Raw genomic sequence first — 13,133 nt, forward strand, 5'->3', positions numbered from 1 at the left:
GATACAACTGCTGATAGATATATTAGACCCTTTTTTTGTGTAAATCAATAAAGTTTCTTTTTTCGTCACAAATTTACAACATTACTAAAAAGCTAGGAGTAAGGTGGTTGCAAATTCCTTCCTACCCCAGTCTTCATTGAATTGACATTGAAATTACCTAGCCACCAATTCCATTTTTTACAATCTGTGGTAGGAATGAGTGATAGTTAGATAGATAGTTAATAAAATTTGAGAACAATGCTTTCAATTCTACATAAAAAATCTCGGAATACTTACTTTAGACCCTCAGTTTAATTTAGTAAGGAGATCGAACATATACCGATCTATAAAACTTACTGGTATGTGGTATATGTTTTCCTCATCCGTGTTCTAGTGATAGAACGTCTGCCCGGAGAATGGAAGGTTGTGGGTTTGATCCCCGGCCGCGTCTTCCCAAAATACCTTAACAGATGACACTTGTTGTTGCCCTGCCTTGCGCTCCGCATTAAGAGGCTAAAACAAGGACTGGTCGGCTCAGTGTCAGTATTCTATTTCTGAGTGGAGTATTCCATGTTAAACTCAGTGGGCGAGCACTATAAAATCGGCATTTGTCCGGCCTAGTACACACACACTAATTGCTTTATTATATTTGTAAGGTATTCCCTTGCTAATTATGATGCAAGTTAAGCTTTCAACCAGTTTGACCCAAGAGAGTTCTGTGTACATGTCAACTGGATGCAGTGGGAATCATAGGAAAATGGCCAAAATGATCACATAAATTAGCGTAAGATAATGGTAGTTATTAAAGTTAACAGTTATAAATAAAACAGTGTACGTAAATGGCAGCAGGGATCAGTATTGGCCCCGTTGTTGTTCATTATTTACATGAATTCAAACATAAGACAGCCTGAAGGCGATACATCTGTGTACAATATCCGTGCACATATACCCATCAGAGAAACCAGGCTTTCGGAAGACTACATGCTATTGGTGACCTGGTATCGCTGCTGTAATCTGTAGATGGTTTTCACATGGACATTAAAAGCATTGGCAACCATTCGTGCAGTCTGGACAGCATGCAGTCGTCCCAAAGCCTGGTTTCTTAGATTCTTCGTAAGTCTTGGCATGGTGCTAGTATCGATACAAGAATGCTGGATCCACGCACTGGGTGCGATTATCAGAAAAGGCACAAGGAAATGCAGGTGCTTTTGCATTTCACAAAGTATTAAGGACTTTGTACCATGGTCGTTTGTTTAGTTGCGTTTTGGCGACCCATTATGTTGATATTTGTGGGTCATTTTGGCCGTTAACATTTCATTTGGGTACAGACTAATGTCAAAAACTAGATACCTCCAAAATACATTGATATTTCAATGGCAAGCATTCATATGTATTTCCATAAAGTGACGTTTCTTTTGCGGTTCTGATTAAATGAAACTGTAACAACCAACTGACATTTTGCATCACAAACACTTTGGCGTTATATTACAGAGCGAATGTTACTAGCACAGGCATATCGCCCACATAATAACAAATATGTTTTCACTAATGACAGATCCTTGAAGCATAATCACTGTTATTATTATAACTCTGTGGGGATTTCAGGTTAGAATAGGTCACCAGCAGTGATCTATGCTGGCCATAAGAGGTGACAAAATGTATCGGATGGTCAGGTTTGGTCACAAGATCAATCACTGGATTGTCTGGTTCAAACTCGATTATTTAAAGGCCGCCGTCTTGTACATGTAGCTTGAATATTGCGTTAAAAAACCCAAAAACAATTACTTATTTTTGTCTTTAATGAGAATCCCAGTCCGGAATCGAATATTAATCGATGAAATATACGTGCTTAGAAAGTTAAAAAGATGTAGCATTATGAGATGATATCCATGATCTGGTAAGTAGAAATTGTATCTTTTCAGATTTGGAAATGGCCTCAACGTGTCAATAATAAAACGTTTTGAAAGCTTTACTGAGGCCTTGAATGTTGCAGTTCTGATCAAACATCTTTTGAACAAGACTCGTAACAGGCTCTTTGAATATTCAGAAAGAGAATGCCTAATTGTTGCACAATAGTTGTGAAATGTAGAAACCAATGGCTTGAGTATTGGGATTTTGCCTGTCAGAGTAATCGAAAATACAAGTGCAAACATTTTGCTGACAACAGAATTCTGAAAAATAGATGGCAGTTCCTAGTGTTTTCCTGCCACGGACTCACTGGGGATGCTTACAGGTAAGCCTTAGAGTTTATAACGAACACGCTTATAACGGACTGACGGATATAACGAACTTACTTTTTTGTCCCGACTATTTGCTGTAGTTATGCTGTATATATGCTTATAACGAACTAAAATTAGAGGTCCCTTTGAGTTCGTTATGACCTTAGTTCACTGTATATGAATAAATGTTCGACAATGTACAAAGTTTCTGTCAATGTTTTGGCTTCCACTAAGTTAAATAAAACACTTACATGATACAGGAAACAAAACTTAAATAGAAGGTTGCGAAATGAGGTGAGGTGAAATAGGGTTTCACGTCACGTTCAATATTAGTGCACTTATATAACTCAACTCAAATTTATTCTAAAACAAAAACACCCACGGTGGTACAAGAGAAAAGTTATAAACAGCGACGTGCATGTACGTGTGTGTTTTGGGCTGTACTAGTCTGGATTTATACCTGACTTTTAGTGCTAGCTCACTGAGATACCATACGCTGTTTCTCATGGATACCCCACCCAGACACAGGATACTGACTTCGAGCCAACAAGTTCTTGACCTTAATGTCAGTAACGTAACTTGGTGTTTTACGTCATTACATGTACCTACTTAAATACCCTCTATTATAAATTAGCTGATTACAGGTTAGGAATATTGTCAATTAACCATTTGATTGACATTAGTATCATTCTCTTTAGTCCTACAAATAATGGCTTTACAGAAATTCTGAACCATTCTAAAAATTTGTTTATAAACACACACATAACGATTTGAAACACCATGTTACTATTAAATTATTTGGCTTTTGATAGTTATCATACAGTGGACAATGGAAGTTTTGTGATTACGACAGAGTTCAAGACCACCAGAGCATATAAAAATAAATGAGACAATTTTAAGACGTGTTTTGTTTATTTATACAAAAACCGTCATTGGCGTAAATAAAGGCAGTCGTGTGTTTATTGGTAGAAGAGTCATCGGCAATTTATTATCCACACACGCAATCCCCTGTACGAAGCTATATGGATGAAAACTATTAGATTCATATTGTCCAATATTGAAATATATTTATACGAATATTATTGTGATTAAGTGTGTTTGTTTTTCAGAAACATTTCAGTTATATCACACCAGAGGACACGAAAACTTGCTTTCCACCTTGCAAACATTTTGAGTGTCGAACCGGGCATTCGCCAAAACACTTTACCGTTAAGGCTCCCCCACAGCCTTATTTCCTGATAACAAAGCAGATTTAATGATTGTACTTTCGTAGCATGAATCCTTATGTGATCACTTCAGGTGGCCATGTGTCCAAATGCCAAAACTGTTCCACGTTCTTCAGTTCGTATGAGTATGTACAGATCGTGAAAGACCTTCTGCAACAGCCCTTCCAGAGTTCATTCATAAAATTCTTCCAAAACAGACATTATACTGTCTACAAATGTGATGTTATTAGCATGTATGCTTACACCAAAGAAGAGGCAAAGACCTGGATCAGAAGGGTTAAAGATATATTAACGATCGGCGTTGCTTTGCTTTCAGCAGTATTTATAGCTATCACGTCGTGGCTTCTTCATTCACAACTTTGGTGAATCCGACAAACTAGGAATCTTTATCTGTGCGATTTTAGGATTCGGACCCTTAATTCAAGACCTTTGGCACTTTGGTTCTTTGGCGACTTAGTCGCCTAGGTCATTCGTTCCCTCACATTTTGAACAATCTTTATTTATTACTCGTCAGCCGTTTGCATGACGGTATTCTCCCAAATTGTTTGATGATACAGTTCTCACAAATAAACAGAAATAATTCATGTCCCGAAGTAAAACGACCACGTGAGTTGAACAAGGCTGTCAGTGATATGTGACTAGACCTGCCCATCGTATCTGTGATGTGTGAATGTTGCCCTGTTATTTGCGACGTCAACCCATTCAACACTTGTCTTCATCATCCGTCGTTTTTTGATACCAATGGTTAATTTCAGGCCTCGAGTCGGAATTAAAAAGAATGAGAATCTGTAATAATCTATTCGGTCTTGAAAATGAAATTATAGTGTTTGAACGTCTACTCTTTTGCGGACGGCCGGGTAGTCTAGTGGTTAAAGCGTTCGCTCGTCACGCCGAAGACCCGGGTTCGATTACCGACATGGGTACAATGTGTGAAGCCGATTTCTGGTGTTCCCCGGCGTGATATTGCTGGAATTTTGCTCAAAGCGGCGTAAAACCATACTCATTCACTCAACTCTTTTGCCGAGGCAAGTTTAGCATTTCACACACTGCAGTAATTATGGTGTAAGTACCATTGCGGATTACATTGATGAAACTGATGGAACATCCTGAGTGAGTTGTCTTGATTAATATACATTGATTTATTGTTAAATTCCAAAAGGTTCGACTCTGATACCATGGGACGGGATGGAGGGCTAATAAAAGACTGTCACGGGTTTGCGCTTCATCAATGAACATAACGTGACCTGGTAACATAGTCATTGGAGAATATATTTTAATCATGAAAAGAATATGCACATTAAATGCTTTGAAATGTGCATCACTGCTCATTGCGGGACCCCGATTTCACAGTGTTTCTTTACTGTGAAAGGCTTGATAATCACCAACAAAATTTACGTTTTTAACCTTCCCTCATTCGAAATAGCGTCCAAATTGAAATGTGAAAGTAAAGGGCTAGGGTCCGTGATAAAAGTTTTTTCGTCATTCCCCGATCCATAGATAGCGATATTGAAGCAATCTGCACGTGTCCTGTAATTGTTTTCACAACGTTTTCTCTCTAAACCAATTAACGTCAACAATTGGGTTATTGCTTTTTCAAAACGAGGTGAACTAAGCATTTCTTTTCGCAAGATATTGACGGTTTAAGCAATGAAATCATACACAATTTGCCACGTAATATTGGTGTATCAAATTAGAAAGAGACTTTCATCATGACTGGCTGGTGGATTTCACACACCATGTGCCATAAAATCTCAATGTTTCATATTTGGTAGGAAACTTAGTATTGCAACGGGAAGTTACAAAGTGTGTTCTTGTGTGAAATATCTTCCACCTCGTATGCTTGGTTTAATTTTTTTAATTTAATATAACTTTTGCGTTCTGGCTATTTATTCCAATCCATGGGACTTGGAATATAATGTGCATTTGATATTCAATACACAGTTGGTACTGAGTTCAGACGAATAGCTCTACAGAATCATCACTACTGATTCATTAATTATTATTTTTGACAAGAATCAGTAAAACATGTTTTAACCTCCTGACCTGCTAAATATTAGATATATGTAACTATGTACAATGTATTGTGAATATAAACAGCATACAATTTGGACATTGTCGGCTCCGTGTTTAGCTCCAGTGTAGTGGGACTACCAACATGCATTTGAATAACGGACATTAATGTCAGTAGGATGTGTTCGCCCACGTAACAACGAAGCAGAAACCCGTTGAACAAGCTGGTAGCAGGTATGAAGATGTTGATAGAATGTCACACACACACAAACATGTATCATACGTTCACAGTGTGTTTTCATGAACTTTTGCTCCCCTGGTACCTTATAACATGTGTATCACAACACATACAGTAACCAGGGCATTGCATCATAAAGAATGCTCATGATTAGGATGTGCGTTACCTGAACATTTGTTGCATGGAACATGTACTCAAATAAAGAGTGAGTGAGAGAGTTTTATTTAACGCCGCTTGGGGCAGTATTTCAAGTATTGTGTGGTGTGGGAGGAAAGTCCAAAGATATGCCGGTCTTAGATGTTTACCACTTTCGTGATACGCTAGGGCATGGGGATGGTGCTGACAAACCAAGATTCATAATGGGGGCGATTCTGTTTAAGTCATGGAATTCATGGTTTGCAACCGATAGACCACAGTTGACTTGAATACATTTTTCTGTGGTAGTTTAATGCATTGCATTGAAACCGAATCCAGCAGAAGTGATTTCTTCAATTTCTGTAATGTCAAAAACATCTGACACATCTCTTCCAATTTCTCCCAATCTGTCTTGTAAGTTCCTGAGGTAAAACAACAGTGTCACGAGAAAGCAATAGAAAACCGTGTTGAATCAATATCTGTTTTTGAAGCAATTCTTAAGTGAGCAAACAAAGACATGACGTTTAACTTACTGCGATGTGATTAATGTTTGCCTCGGAATTATGGCGATTGGAACCTTGGTCTTCTCATTCTGAAACACTTGACAATTTCATGTAAGAATGAGGACTTAAGAGCAGACTAATTTTAAAGAGAATCGTGTGATTGGGTGACATCTACCCGGATATCGCGGATCGGTGCCCATGCTTTCCTTCACTCTTTTATCTCTTCGTTGTTATTTATAGGGAGCCATTATATAGCTGAGGAGCCATGATATAGTTGAAACATTGCTGATTGTGGCGTTAACCAACATTCACTCACTCAAAAACCATCCAAATATACGATATATGTCGGTGCAACAATACATTTAGGCCCATGTGCTCCGTAAATGTGAACACATAAGTAACTTTCATCAATCCCCAGAATGCAACACATTTCTTAACGTGTTGAAAACAGTCAATGTGATATATAAAACGCTCAGTACAAATTGATATACCCATGATAATCCTGTGTCTAACACAAATTCTTTAAGTGACATATTTGACAAATGCGTTGACAAACATGCACAACTTTTATCCGATAATTCAGTTAAAACATTTTCATGAACAATTTGATTTCACTTCTGGGGACTGCACTACCTAATTGCTTTATTGTATTTGTAAGCTGTTCCCTGGATGCTAGCCATGATGTAAAAATATTATTTATGTAAAGCTTTCGACACGTTTGACCCAAGGGAGTTTTGTGTAATGCATTCAGAAGGAATCAGGGTGAAAACGTTTCTGTTCATCGTTTCCATCAATTCAATTCTGCAAGATATACAATCTTACATAAGACAATCTGAATGAGATACATTTGTGGCGACCAGCCCCTATATAGGTGCACGTAGACTCATGGTTATGTTCTCTGGTTGTCATGAAAAAGGTGATTGGTCAAACAAGTAACATGTAATCCTCACGAAACTCAGCCAAGTTCTTTTCCAAACCTAGCCCTTCTTCTCCTGGCATCACCACTATTTAATAGCGATCCATTAACACATGCTCATCATATAGTGAGAATCGTACAATGTACTCTCTTAGCAGAGATTTCTTATGCTTGAGAAAAGGGTTTTATCGTTATTATTTACATACGAAACTATTACAACCAACTGGTATCATGCATCACAAGCACCTTGGCGTTATAATACACTTGTGACTACTATGAGATAATATATTCAGAGTCTCAGCTTCCAAATTGGAACTACTACAACTTGAGGTACAGATCCTTTGTAAATTGATCAGGGTGATCTGTGTCTGTGGTTTTGTGGGTAAGAAGACATCTTATATTACATTTTGAAAATAACAATTAGGTTGACTGCCAAAGAGTTCGTAACACCACTCTCGATAACTTTCAACAATCCCCAGAATGCAATACATTTCCTAACGTGTGGAAAACAGTCAATGTGATATATAAAACAATCAGTACAAATTGATGTACCCATGATAATCCTTCTCAAATTCTATAAGTGATATATTTGACAAATGCATTGACAAACATTCACAACTTTCATTCCATATTGCAGTTATAAAACAATTACTTGTACAATTTCATTTCACTTCTATGGATTGAACTGCCTAATTGCTTTATAATATTTGTAAGCAGTTCCCTGGATGCTGGACATGATGAAAAAATATTATATATGCAAAGCTTTTGACAAGTTTGATCCAAGCGAGTTCTGTGTAATGCATGCAGTAGGAATCAGGGGAAAACTGCACAAATGGTCACTTAACCAAACGGAAGAACCTATTATCATTAATATTTAATAGTGATCCATTAACACATGCTCATCATACAGAGAGAATCGTACAATGTACTCTGCCTTTAGCAGAGATTTCTTATGCTTGAGAAAAGGGTGTTATTGTTTTTATTCATATACAAAACTATTACAACCAACTGATATCAAGCACCTCGGCGTTATATTACATGGCGAATGTCGCGGCCTGGCACAGGCATATCACCCATATACTAAACAAATTAAGCCCAATGGTAATTCTCACAAGGAGTATATTTCACCAAATATTGACTACTGTGAGACAATATATACGGAGAATTAGCTACCAAATTGGAACTACTACAACTTGAGGCACAAATACTTTGTTAAATGATTGGGGCGTTCTATGTCTGTGGTTGTGTGTAATAAGAAGTTTTACATTATCTATGATACATTGTGAAAATAACAATTTGTTTGACATTGGTTGACCATGCAAATGCAAATAATGAACGAAATAATGATCCAATCTATCCATTCATTTATTACACATACAAATCGATTTAAGTATGAATATTTATACTTAATGCTACAGACTATAATTTTATAGCGTCCAGTTCAACTGCAAATCAATGGCTTGTCCGGGAACGTTTTATAAATATTCTATGATTTATGTTTGTATATTCGTTAAGGATTTCAACAGTGGCGGTTTCTGGGAGGATAATCACTTTTATCATGTAGGCATTCCAGGTTAAAATAGGTCCCCAGCAATCTAAGCGACAACATGGATGGGATGGTAAGGTTTGGCTGGTGGCGTGTTTATCGTTACTTAATAATATCAATCACTGGATTGTCTTGGTCAGTGTCGATTATTTACAGGCCGCCGTAATATAGCTAGAATGAGGCGTAAAAGACAACAAAAAGGAACAATTACATATTTGTGCCAAAGGCACCTTAATGAGAATCCTTTACCGGAATCGAATATTAATCGAGCAAATATACGTGCATAGAAAGTAAAAAAGAATAGCATTATAAGATGCTAAAAATAAGATATATATCTTTTCCCGAGAAGCCAGGCGAAGTCAGATTTAAATCACTATTAAATATAAGCAAAAGGTTTGGAAGAAACAACAATAATAGCTACGTTAAATTCATCTGAAAGCTTGTTATAAGATGAATTATGACATCATGATAATTGATTTCCTTACAAATGACGATGGCTACAATATAATCCCTCAATTAGTTAGGCTTTATATATATATATGGATTCAACAATGCGTACAAAAACATGTTCAACCTTCATCAAACCATGTACCTTACTCCAGTTTAGACAGACAAAGACAAATTTAGTAAACAAAAAACAACTTATCAAAATATGATGTTCACATTGAAATGAACTGCCTTAAAAATTACTTTGCAGTCCATTAAACACAGATGATCAATAGAATAGGGGAAAATATACATGCGGAGAATGTAACATCTCTTTTAATACGTCCCTTTCTAATTTCTACGTCAAATTATCTTCTTTCTATCGTTAAATAAAACATATTAAAAGTACGTTGTGAAACAACTTGTTTGACCAGCCATAAATCGCCTTATTAAAGAACACAAAAATTCCATTTACAAAGCAGCTATAAAAACAACACTATCAGAACACATCATCAAAAACTCTAACAACATGGACTGGCAAAATACCAACAACAGCAGCAACTGGTGGAGCAGCAACTGAAAAAGTCGTCCACATCAAACGAAACATGACACCAAGAACAGATCTAAATGTAGAGATCAATGTGTTTTCCTACCTAATGCCTGGGACCTCAAACAGAATTAATGTAATCACACAGGATTAATCCAAACTACCATTGTAATTCCACTTCATGTATCTGTAATTTGTAATCTCTACTTCACTTGTTATTAGCCCACTGTGCAATCTTATCTGGCTGCACTTACACACTTATGTGTAGAGCATGCCTTGATTTGCATAATTCATTTGATGGGGCAAGAAGTTACCTCCAGACACTGTGTATAAAGAATACGGAGCTGTTGAAATCCATATATCTTTCGTCTCTACGTTTGTATTCATTAAACACTCCGGAACAGTTTGTCAAAGAAATAATCTGTTATACACAAAAATCAGTTTTGAAGATGTGGATGCTTGGTTCCTCAACTCAATGCATCGCCAAGAAAAATATTACCGATGCGCCAGAGAACACACGGCCATTCTACTTATGCACAGAAGGAGAACACTATCTATGTATTTGGCAGATGGGTTTTTGATTTGCACGGATGCGTAACACAAGGATTTAAAGGGAGACCATACAATAAGATATATATGATGACCCAAAAGGAGATACCGGTATGGTCAATTGGACAAGGCGGAGCTATCATCGCTGGGACACCAGATATCAAACTGCAATCCATGCCCCGATATGGTATCATCTATTTGATTCCATCATACCTAAGCTCAAAATCAAAGATAATTACCAAAATACTTTTAGTTTTTAGCATAGCTCGATACTGTTTCTGGACCGTCTACACATAATGTGGTTCAGGAACAACGTGTGTTATCCAATAGAGATTCCCAATGATTATTGTAAAGGGTTAGTCGCTTTTTTATGGTCAAGTTACATTGTCTTCTGTCTTCTGGTTTGAATGTCTGGTGAAAACGTTCCCTCATGGTGCAATGCGAATGTGTGGTTGTTCAGTTGTAATTGTCGACAAGCGAAAATCCGTCTTGATGATAATATGACACAGTGTCTCAGTCGTCGAGTGACGGAGTGTATAAATGTCGTGAGCGAGTAGAAAAGGGTTGCACACATTGTACCACAAGAGGGAATTTAGACAGGACCTTAGGCGTTGAATGCTTAACCACAAAGTTTATCAACGTCTTACTTGTGCTGTATATAAATTAAGGACATTGAAAAAACAGTCATGGTCAACTAATAGTGTTTAATGTCTGTATGTTGAACACACAGATGCGCAGATTGTGGGTTTTGTAATTTTGGAAATTGCTTTAGCTGACAGGAATAGAAAATTGACCTTTTGTTTAATTTTGTGGATTCAGAGGTGTTGTAAAATATAAGTAACAAAACCCTTTCCATAATCATAAGAAATATCTTCACGATTCTGACCATATCATGAGCATGTGTTTATGAATCACAGTCAACTACTGATGATACCAGGTGTTCGCGAAAAGGGGAGCGTATCCTGGGCTATCGTTGGCATCCATTATCCAACTATGTAGGCGCTAGCAAGTGTTTGAATGTTTAATTGTTAGTGCTAAAGATATAATAAAATATAGCGTTAAATGCCACACTGCAACCGACAAATTGAAAGTGCACGTCATAATATAATGTCCGTAATATTCAATAATTTGGCATGCCCAGCTCACTGTGAAGGATACAACACAGAATAATGTAAAACAAGTCATTGATTCTATAAATGGTAATTGTCAGTACAAGGCGAACAGGAATATTTATATCACATTACATTCAACTCTAGTGTTATTTCGTGGTGCTAATTCCATTCGCAGCTAATAATTGAGCATACAACAGAGAACGATGTCGTGTATAGTTACTATCGAATAGTGATGATACCAAATGTGCACGAACAGATCCCCGAACCAGAGGCCTCCATCACAAACACATGCACAGGCAAGTCAAGAGTTGACATGAGCAAACAAGAGAACATATGCTACAAGTTAAAATAGGGAACTGCGTCTGACATAATGATGGTCACTGACTGACGTATGATTTTGCAGTTTCTTTCAATTGAGAATTCCTGATTTATTTGTGAAATTCGGTGAGAGATTTTAACACTGATAGTTGAATCACATCGGCCAAAGGGGACGGTATCCTTCGTATCCTTTAACATATTTTCTCCAGATTTAAATCATCAGCCTACCAACATGGCCATGATATTATAAATGTACGTTCATTAATCATACTAATGCACGTCTTTTTCATAGTTATTTATAACGGTGCCTCAATTGACTTTACACATTAAAACAGAACAATATTGAGAGTAAAGGTAATGTCTACTTGAAGAGATCTGAACAATTGTAGTGTCATTTTGGCAATGCAGAGTATAAGTGGTGTCAGGGATTCATTCCAACGAAGGCGCGTGTAAATCTACAATATGTGTTTGCATTCACAAATTTCATTACATCACAATGCGCTGTGCAATTAGATTAAGTACCTTTTGTTTTATATTAATGGAACACAAGCGGAGACATGTGCCAATCAAGCACCACCTAAGGCATAACTCATACATGTTTAATGCTTCCGATAATGTTCTAATGTTTTCATGACTTCTTCAGAGTTGGTGAATACATCCATTGTACATGGGCGTCCGATATGCTATTGATTGCTTGACAGACACGATTCCGATTATATCATGTGCATGTGTTTATGAATCAATATCAAATAGTAACAAAACTCTGTTCATAAACATATGAAATCTCTGCTAAAAGCAGAGTCCAATATACGATTCTGATTTAGCACTATCTTCTAGTGAGGATACCAGGTGTGAGGGAAAAGGCGCGCATATTCTGTCCCACAAGAAAAATGAAAAGGCAAGTCAATTGTTCACCTGAAAATTCGCGGGGACATATAGTACAAGCCAAAATAGGGAATTGCATCAGACATCATTTTAGGCACTGTCAAATTTGGAAATGTCCTCAAAGTGTCTATCATAAAACGTTTTGAAGGCTTTACTGAGGCCTTGAAAGTTGTAACCCTGATCAAACAATTTTTTAGCCGGAAGAGGCTCTGGAGCTGCAGGGATTGTGTACATCAAAGGAATCGAAAATAGCCATATTTTGCTTACAAACTGAATTCTATAAAAGTCATGGCAGTTCCTTTCGTTTTGTTGCCACGAACTTCACTCACGGGGAATATTTATTGGTAAGACTTAGCGTTTTAGCGAACACGTTGTGTCATCATTGTAAATGAATAAATGATCGACAATGTACTAGGTTTCTATCAATTGGTTGTTTGCGCAAAGTTAAATAAAGCACTAACATGACACAGCAACTTTAAATAGAACGATGCGATATGAGATGACGTGAGGCGAAATGGGGCTTA

Source organism: Haliotis rufescens, unplaced genomic scaffold (assembly GCF_023055435.1).
Source record: "Haliotis rufescens isolate VD_foot unplaced genomic scaffold, xgHalRufe1.0.p SCAF_7, whole genome shotgun sequence".
NCBI classification, from domain to species: domain Eukaryota; kingdom Metazoa; phylum Mollusca; class Gastropoda; order Lepetellida; family Haliotidae; genus Haliotis; species Haliotis rufescens.